This window comes from Nicrophorus vespilloides, unplaced genomic scaffold, assembly GCF_001412225.1.
Source record: "Nicrophorus vespilloides isolate i.1.1-1 unplaced genomic scaffold, Nicve_v1.0, whole genome shotgun sequence".
NCBI lineage: Eukaryota > Metazoa > Arthropoda > Insecta > Coleoptera > Silphidae > Nicrophorus > Nicrophorus vespilloides.
In genome coordinates this window covers 382120-392507 of record NW_017100090.1, presented here as the reverse complement: position 1 = coordinate 392507, position 10388 = coordinate 382120, and the positions used below count along the sequence as shown (strand labels likewise).

The window sequence follows — 10388 nt, the reverse complement described above, 5'->3', positions numbered from 1 at the left end:
AATTTTGTACACAGGTTTGCACAAACGTACCCTTGTTTACTTACTTATTCCATAAACGAGTAACATAAGGAAAGAATCTGATATTATTTAGCAAATATATAATTAATGCTTTGTGTGCAGCTGCTCATTATATTTGTAGTGTTGATATTTATATGTTTCTAGATTGTTGGTAATAATCATGTACTTATTAATGAACGTTATAAAAGCGATGTACGTTATGTGAATATTGACCATATTTGAAATTAAAACTTATTCAATGATATAAAAGCTTTGAAACTATGATAGTTACGTTAATGCACTCTATGTATATTAAACACATCTTGGAGATTGCCTCGAGTTCATCCCTAAGCAATTGAAATTGTTTTAGGACAATCAATTATATTTGAAGTGCGACTGTCGAAACGGAGACTGCATTATATTATGAAACACTTTCTTGCGCGACCTGTCACGATTTGTATTCGCAGCAGTTGCGAACGATCAATCAAAAAAAAATGAGAGAAGCGAGAAAAAGCTGAAAGCTAAAGTTTCGACTGAAGCGTGTAGTTCTGCATTTTCCTGTTGGATTTTGCGAAGAGCATCGGAACAGAGAACACAACTGGATGATGGAAATATTTCGAAGTTATTGCAGAAGTGAGCTTTAAGGGCAGAGTTGGCGCGCTCGAAAGCTCGCGTCGGTCGAAGGGCTTTCGCTCCCCCCGTTTCAAGCTCGAAGCTCGCCAGTCTTCTACTGGCTGTGCGTGAAAGTGTAGCGACGTTTTCAACCCCTTATACCAATAAGAAGCACGTCTGCGAACTTCGACGCAAACTTTACTCCAGATTCGAGTTATTCAATTTGTAAGTAACTTTATACGAACACAGTGTGCGTTATTAGCTACAACCCACAATCAAATATGGGGCAGTATTTTAACTATTGTTAGCAAGTTATTAACTATTGAAATTGCGAGCAACTTTTCTTTTTCTTTTTTTCGATGTTTGCATGTATGCATCACACAAAGAGAGAGTCCAGCAAATAAGGTTTGCGCTCGTTATAAAGCGCGATCTATAAATATACATTCAACATAAAAGCTTCAAAGGGCTTTGTAAAATTCCCTCATCGTAGTTGGAAAGAAAAGTCAATATGTACACAGCTATGTGATATGTGAAATGCTTTCCATTCAAGTGCGTGCTTTTTTTCTTTGCATTCCGTTTACTATGTATGCCGTGTAATTACTTTCTTTGTACATATATAATTTAATTAAAAGTCATCACACAATATTTTCGCTTAACACGCGAAATGCTAACGCTTTGCATATAATTTTACTTTAACCACACACCTTCAACTACAAAACCTTCAAAATTCTGAAATATATTACAAAATTTTCTTATAATTAAATTACTTACATAAAACTAGAAATGATTACATGTTTTAACCAATAACAATTAGTAAATAAATAATATTTTACAATTTTCTTCAGGAAAATCAAGATTTTTAATATTTAAATGAAATAAAAACTACTTAAACAAAGTTTGACTACAATTTGAAAAACCGAAAATTTAATTTAAGAAATTCAATAATTAAATTATTTATATAATAATTATTACCAATACAAATTTGAAATATAAAAGAACATGACTTAATACATTTTTTAAATTATTAATCATTTTTTACAGTTTCCATACTTATTGTAACCATAAAAAAATTAAATTCAAAAAGGCTATTGAAGAATGTTTTTTTCTGCGCTTGAAAAAATAGATTTTCAATTTAAATTAAGTTTAAATAACTTACATAATATTTCATACAAACTTGTCTTAAATTTACAGTGCGAGTAATCAATTCCGCATTATTTAAGACCGGACTAATTGAGGACTTAAAAACGCTATAAAAATAGACAGTTCAAATAGATCAATTATAAATTTTAAAAAATGTGTTCTATTTTTCTAGATTTTTCTTAATTCAAATTTAGTTTGTTTTGAAATTTTTAAACCGTACTGTAGTGAATCCAGACTAATCGAAGCCGCACTAGGCATTACTGTACAATTGAAAATGTTCAACTCAATTAATCGAATTTAAATTAAAGAAATAAAATTTCTTTTTATATTAGACTTCTTAAATTTACACTAAAAATGAATATTTTAAATTTATCTTTTAATAACATTATAAAATTATTTATATATCATCAATTGATTAGATTTTTTTTTAAATTAAACGTAAAAAACATTTAAGTATTGATATTTAATATTTATCTTACATTTTTTTATAAAAGCAACTTTAATAAATCAATTAAAAATATCAGAAATACAATTTTAAACTTAAACAATTTATATAACAATGAAGATTTACTCTATTAAATTTAACATTGGCGTAGTTCCAATATAGTTTAGTTTTAATTAAAAATTCCTTATTTAAACTCAAATAGTAATTAACCTTTTGCATTCTACTATGTATACTTTTTGTTTAATAATAACGTTTTCTTTGAATTAAATTAAACACGACCATTAATTTACTGCAGAACCTTTTTTCCGACTGGCGCATTTTCCTTTATGTATAAAACATGAGAGTTCCGAACAAAATGAAAATTTCCTTTCAACTTCAAGTGAGTGTTTAAATAAACTACACAATGACACTTCATATACCGTCAATTTTACTTCAAATATACACTTGATCATTTTATGATTTAGAATAAACTCAGTTAATCTTAATTTTAATAAATGTAAATCAATTTTTTCTGCAATTAAATTTCATATATTTGTATTTTATTATTATTCAGATTATTCTAAAATCTTTGTTAATTATATAGAATTAATTAATTTTTGTATAACTGAGTGATTTTTATACTATAAATAAAAAAAAATATTTTTTCTAAAAATCTAAGATTCCTAAAAAATAGAAGGAATAGTGTAAAGTTTAGACATGATTAAAACTTTATATGTAGCTTGATATTATAAATCAAAAAAATAATGAACTATTTATTCTAAAACTCATCAATGGAAAATGTTTCGATGGTTTTAATTGCTGCACGCTATGTAAATAATGAAATTAATCAAATTTTAATCAAATTTTACTCGGTATAAAGTGATGTGGTGAAAAATAAATGGCCGCTGTATCAATAAAAACATTATTACTTTGATATTTGCGAACCAGTATTAAATTGAAATTATTTCCCAGGGTAATACTTTCAATCAACTCGTATATTGCAATCGCGTTGGATCGCATGCAACATTAGCTTTAATGAGCGACAAATTGCAATTACAAGACTTACGTTTCTATACAAGTAAACACTGTAATACATTTTATCTGCTTACTACTTAATTACCTCTATATTTACTCCTCAAGCCATCATTAATAAAATCTATTTTTTTTAAGAAATCTTAAGTCAAGTTTTGGATTTTTCATACAATTTTTTGTACCTATTTTTTCATAAGACTTTATAAAAGTTTCACTTTAATTATTAGTATTATTTTCTTGTTATAAAATATTGATTAAATTGATTTTGAACAGAATTAACAAAAAACCAGTGGTCCATCTTGGGAAACTAGTTTGTAACATTTATTTCTACCAGCTTTTTGCGCCACAGGCTAAAGACGACAGATTTTCAGACTATTTCATAAAATATTACCAATTTTTTAAATAATCCAGAAATATTCATGTAGTCCAAATTCCATAATAATAATAATTTATTGGTCTTTTCTAATTACATTTTATGTTTACGTTTCTTGTCAGAAAATACAAAACAAAATTGTATTCTATATTTTCATACTTTTAATATTTAATATTAATATTGGAAGTAATAAAAAGTTCGGATGTTTTAATTAAATTCTGCGTATAAAATTTCGTAAAATTATGCAAATATTGAATATTTCCACAGAGATTCATGCTACGATGGATGGTATCGAGAAAATAAGAAATATTAAATTTTTATCAATTGTAAAATCTAATTTAAGATTTTTATTATGATTTATATTTTTTTTTCTGATGTGGAAGTACTTTCACAAAAACGCAATAAAAAAACTGTCGCGTTGCCGACATTAAAACTCAGATACGTATTCACAGAAGCAGCATCAAAGTAATAACAAACATAACCATGACAAAGTATATTCACAGAGAGAAATAGAGTCTGTGTAAACGATGAAAGAGTAAATCCAGTAGAATGCAACTTCGAGATATGTAAAATCTAAAATATTATGTTGTGGTAATTTGGGCGAATATATCCGCCGCTCATTTGCTAAACAAGTTTAATCCAACATTTCCGGATTTTTACTCGTATAGTGAAACATATTCAAAAATACTTAATTCAGAAACTATAAAATTGTTACATATCGTTAAATAAAAAGTAATCTAAGTGTGGCATTACTCTACTGTGTGGCATTACTTAAAACGTATGAAGCGGTTGCGACAATTGGTGCAAATTCGTTGAGAACAGTCAAAACTGTATATATTTACTCAGTATATACACAATATACGAGAAAAAATTGGTACCTAATTCTAGTTAGTATCAGATATAAATAGCAATTATATAATTTACTGCTCTTCACATTTGTATAAAGATGAAATAAGGAAACTTTCCACTTGGGGAATTTGTCACTCTAAAATTTGTCTATAGAAGACGTAGATTAAATTTAACCTTGAATATTTTTTTACAAGCTAGTTTTCTATTGATCCGGTTTCAAGCAGTCCGCACTATATAAAATATTGTTGGTATAATGAATGAGTTCATAATCGAATACTATATTCGACGAGTGCAAAATAATGCAATAGACGTTCCTCAAAAACACGCACCATCAATGTACGGAATGAATTAAATGTAGTAAAAAAACGTAAAATTGAAGTGTAGAAAATTCCGTCTCAAGTCTAGACCAGCGGTTTCCAACCTTTATGCTACTACGCCTCCCCGAAAATTTATTTTTTTTGCCTCCCTTACCTTTTGTTGTTTTAATAGATTAAATAATATAGACACGTTTTATTTATTTTAAGATATTATGGTATACAAATTAATTTATTAAAACATTTTGGCGCCTCCCCTGGCATTAGTCCGCGCGTCTCTTCTGGCAATAGACCGCGCCTCCCCTGTTGGAAGCCGCTGGTCTAGACGATAAGAAAACATAATTTATTCTAAATAAAATGCACGAGGAACTACAATAAAAACTGCATATATTATTTTGATATATGTCCTTGTCCCATTTTTGCAAATCATATGTCCAACAATCGTTTTGATTAATTACTAATGATAAAGAAGACATTATGTAATATTAATATTTAATTCGTGTAATAAAACAAAATTTTTAGATAAAATTGCAATAATCATATATAAAAAAATCAGTTGTAACGTTGGAAAGTTTGCTAAATATAAAAACTACGCTTTGAGGAAAGCAGAAAGTAAGGACTTTTTCGTCTCAACAAAAGAAAGTTGAGTCCAGAACCTTCTCACGTAACTGTTGGTATTATAAATCTAAATTTTGCGGTGAACTTTATAGTTGCGCTTTCTTCCGTTACTGTATTTTCGTATAATATAAATGTCAATCAGCTGGCAACCACTCAATAGTATAGACGTGCTAGTTATTAGAATATTTCGTTCCACCCCGATCAATTTGAATTTCTTGAATTGATGGTCATATAATATAGTATAATGAAGTGTTTCTCAAACGTTTTGGTCCGCGACCCCCTTTTGAACTTAAAAAATTTAAAGGACTCCCCGAAGAATCGTTATATGTAGAAAAACATACGTCTGTCATCAATTTTTCTGCGACCCATACTTTGAGAATCACTGGTATAATGCATAGTAGTATAGTATTATACAGGGGTTCCCAAACTGTGGATCTACTAAAGGGCACCGCGATAATTGAAGAAAAACTACTATTAACATAATGTTGTTCCTGAGATAGACCAATGTTTGACTTGAGGCGCCGCAAACCTGAAAAAATTGGGAACCCATGGTATAATGCATAGTGGCAGTTACGGTTAAGGACCCCACACGATTGTCACTGTGTAGTACAGTGTACTAGATTATTTCAAAAATGTTATTGAAAAAAAAATACAGTTGATGAAAAAATATATTTGTATTTTCTTTTATAATATTCTGAAACATTATTTTTGATACCTAGCAGTAGGAGTATAATAAAATGAAAATATACGGAGAACTTCATGAAATATTCAGATGTAGAGAAAGCACCATACTAAAGTTGCACCGATATTCAGAACAGTAGGTGCTACCTAATAGGATATCCTCTGAGGGGTGTTTTATACCCTTTGCAACACACACTTTAGCAAAATATCTTAACTTCAGCAACAAAACACTTCCTTTTTTGTGCGAAAAATAAACTGTTATCTCTCACATGTGACAGTGTACGAGTTTGAATTTCATATAGATAACAACAACAAGCATACACGTCGTTTATATGACCTGAAGAATATGTATCCCGAGGCGGTATTTACTTTAAGCGTCGCGCAGTATATCTATAGTAGTACGTAATAAAAACGTAGTTTGCAGATTTTCTCAAATTTTTGTTATATTCAGATAATATTGATGCAGGTAAATTCATTTATATACATTTAAACTGAAACTAGAACGAAAGCTCAGGAAAATTAGAATAACTTTTATAAATTTAAATGCGAGTGGAATTAAGAAAATATGCGTTTTTTTCATAATGATACTAATTTAGAATTTTTTTAATATGATGTATACATTTGGATGAATTAAACTGGTTAAAATAGTTAAACTATAAATATGATATAACAATATAAAAAGTTATATTCAGGTAAGGTAAAGAAATAAATTTTGAATGAGAATAATATAAACGATTAATATAATTACTATGTTAAAACTAATGGATTCTTCTTAACAAATTGAAAATAAAATGTAAAAGAAGATAATGTACTTGCCCTAATTAAGTTGTAAGAAAATGCATTATTTTAAAAGCTTTAATTATTCAAGTACCCAAAGTGTAGAAGAAAAAAAATTCTTTTAAAACAAAGCTGTATTTAAACTTGATGGATCTTCGCAGAACGAATTTTGCTGTTCAAATTTTGTCCATCTGTATTTGCATTATTTTTTAACATCGTCCCTGATCAATATATACTCACATGATGCAATCAATCCAATAAATCATTCACATGGGATTAACGCCGAAAAACAAAATGGAAACTGCGGTAACAAACGAAATGCAATTTGGGCTTTGTGATGTTTCAATGTGCGACGCATAAAAAAAAACAAAATCTACAAAATAAAAGTAAAACAAGAGAGAGAGAAAAACAGGCAACCCGATTTAATTGAGTGATAGACAAATCAATGAAGTCCTTTTTGCGGCTTTTCACCGAAATCCATCCATTCGCTTAATTCGTTCCAGAAAATTTAAAATACTCCCCCCTTCAGATAAGTGCACGTTATTACAGAAAAATAGAAGAAGGAAAATTGAGTTAATGGCACACCTAAGTTACAGCCTGCTAACAAATTAATTACGAAACATGTGCGATGAAAGTGAAAAAAAATATAATTTATATAAGAAACATAAATAAGGGTTGAAGCGAGTTGCTAAAAGTATGCAAAAATTTATTGCACGTTTCGTAGGCCAAATAGGCATTTACTTTTTTGTACTCCTGGAATTTATGAGTTTTTAAGAAGATATACCGCTATAATAGCATTCCGTCTCTTAAATTGCTGGCATAACTAAACGAAATTATGATGTAACTGCTTTTTATTTATATACATTATTTCATGATGTTCGGGTATAATCCAAAATTGTTTTTACTTACCGTTGTAAATAAATGTTTGATAGGTTTTATAACATAAGATTCCCATATTTGGTATTTGTAATTATCAAGGAGGAATGTTGGCAAAGCATAAAATCTTATATTTTTTTACTGGACATTACGTGTATATTATATTGTTAAAAGAAACATTTAAATTTACTCTTTAACTCGTAAGTACAACGGACAGGTCAGACCTGATATTTGTATTGTAGTGATATTTGTAGTGTATTTTATAGTGCACTTTTTTGTAGGACTAAATCAGATGCGACGAGAGGTACTTATTTTATTGTAGAGTGTATTTTGGGTCAAATTGACCCCTCTACACAATACGTTCCTGAAATTTCAAAGTGTAATAACTTTGGTAGTACATGGGAAAATACAGTAATTCTGATATCCAGTATGGACCACAATGAACCATATATGCATGATCGAATGTGCAACCAAAAAATTCCCTGAAATTCTGATGCAAATATCAAGCAGATTAAAATTGCTGAAACACAACCTAATCATCGGATTCCTACATACTATTTTTTTTAGTCCAAGCAAGTCTTGACGTTAAATTCATTAAATGATAAGAATTAGCATTTGTTTATTGTAAAAATAGCTTCCATTTTTTAAATACTTAACAAACTGGTCATTTTGACCCATATGTAGTATTTGTGTGTTTTTTTTTTTGTTGGAAGTAGTTACAGGAAAAAGTAAAAGTAAATATAAAAAGCTATTATTTTATACAAAAAAAGTGATTCTATTTTTACTCTGCGAAATATTTAAAGAATGCAATACAATACGAGCTTATTGAGTATATGGAAAAAGAATCGTGACAAAAATTCCAAAAACCCAATGAATCGTAAACTTTCGTTTCCACCCTTCGGCAACTCCTTATTCTTTGTTTGCTACGTTTCGCCATCCTATTTTAAGGGGAGACGAAACTCTAGTTTAACAAGTTTTATGCTCGTCCTCCTGTCACGTTGTCAACCCTGTCTCCTATATTTATTCACAAACTCGAAGCAGCGCCGAACCAACGAAGTGTTCCATTTAATTATCAACAAAATCGCACAATGCAAATACCTACCATCTCGCATTATTAAATTATGCATCAGAGAACGTTCACTTTTGGATCGATTTGGATTTTTGGAGAAGAGCAGTAAGAGAATGTGCATAAATCAATGAGACTGGGAAAACGGAATTTACGCAGATGCTGCGCCTGTGTAACATCTGGCAAAACCAATTCCTTTATGCCATCGATTAATTCGATTCAGCCTTAATCGATTTTAAGGCTAAATTTGATTCACATATAGGAATTAGCATAGACAGATGCACGCATATTTAATGCGTACAGTATAATATTACCATTTCAAACTTTGTCATCTCGTTTTTTATATCTGTAAATTCCGGATGTTTCCTATGTTAGTAAAGCGGAACGAGGAAATGGGAGCTTTGGCGTTTGGCATTAATATTACATAAGCAATTTTCTGGTTTCCATTTCAAAGCCGGGACACGAGCTCACATCCGGATATTTGAACTTTTATTTTCATCGTTGTGCCACGCTCTCCTCTGCAGACGTAATTATTCACATCCGCAAATTATCCTACTCCAAAAAGTTACAGATTTAGCTACTATAATTTACAATTTAGATAATCTGCTTTTCTGATTAATTAATTGAGTTAAATCGCCTTAGTCGATTAGTCGTTAAGCTGCTATTAGCTAGATTAATTAACTTCAAATCCACCGTTTCAGTAGGGAATCTATCTAACATAAACCTCTTGCAATTTTCAAATCTAATATAGTATATGTATATTAAGATTGATATTACCTAATTGTAATAGAAAAGTTTTAGTATTATGTTAACAAAATATTAAACTAATTACTTTGGAAATATTGATTAACCTTAAATTAATATAACATGTACATGATAAAGAATCATTATACAATGATAAAATAGTTTATTTTCTTAATAATTTGAACAAATAGAAAAAAATCAAAAATTGAAGTTCTCATGAACTTCGAACAGTTTTTACTTCAAAATATTTGTCAGAAAATTAATTATGGTTTTGTAGTGTTTTGTGTAAGACTCTTTTCTTATATACAAAGAATAAACTTTGTTTTTCATTTTGTCCGATGACCTCTTGACATCTTTCTGGTAATGATTCCGCTCTTATAGAACTTCAGCAAAAAGAAACTGAACCAAATGCCATTTCAGGTCATTATCATTATTGGAAGTTTTACTATTCAAAGACATTTGCAAACTTTGAAATAAATGGTAATCTGATAGTGCAAGTTCTAAAACTATATGGGGGATGCGACAACACTTCATCAAAGATGTATGAGGCCTTGCATTGTCTTGTTGGAATATGATTCCTTTGTAATTTGCCAATTCTGCCCGTTTTTCTTTGACTGCTTTGAACATCTAAATAAATTCTTTAGTTCCTTGACATCAGCTAAAAATACACAACATCATTGTAATCCCATCAAATTTTACAGCATGATCTTTTTTTGATACAATTCACTTTTCGATAAGGTTTATGGGGGACCATGCTCGTTCCCTTTTTTTATCACCAGTGAGGACTCGTTTAAAAAAAAGATAATATTGATTCGTTGTGTTTGGTGAATCTCTTTCATTTCATACAAATATCAAGCTTCTTGACTAGTCCAAGATATGTTAAGT

The 10388-nt window shown here is 29.5% G+C and overlaps 1 protein-coding gene across 1 annotated transcript in view; it reads left to right on the top strand.

Annotated features, from left to right (window-relative positions):
* The first annotated feature begins 682 nt into the window (after positions 1 to 682).
* Positions 683 to 10388, top strand: part of LOC108567563 — a 31379-nt gene continuing 21673 nt past the window's right edge. Inside the window, exon 1 of the mRNA XM_017928102.1 lies at positions 683 to 834. The gene's annotated coding sequence lies outside the window, so the exon portion shown is untranslated. The remainder of the gene's footprint in view (positions 835 to 10388) is intronic.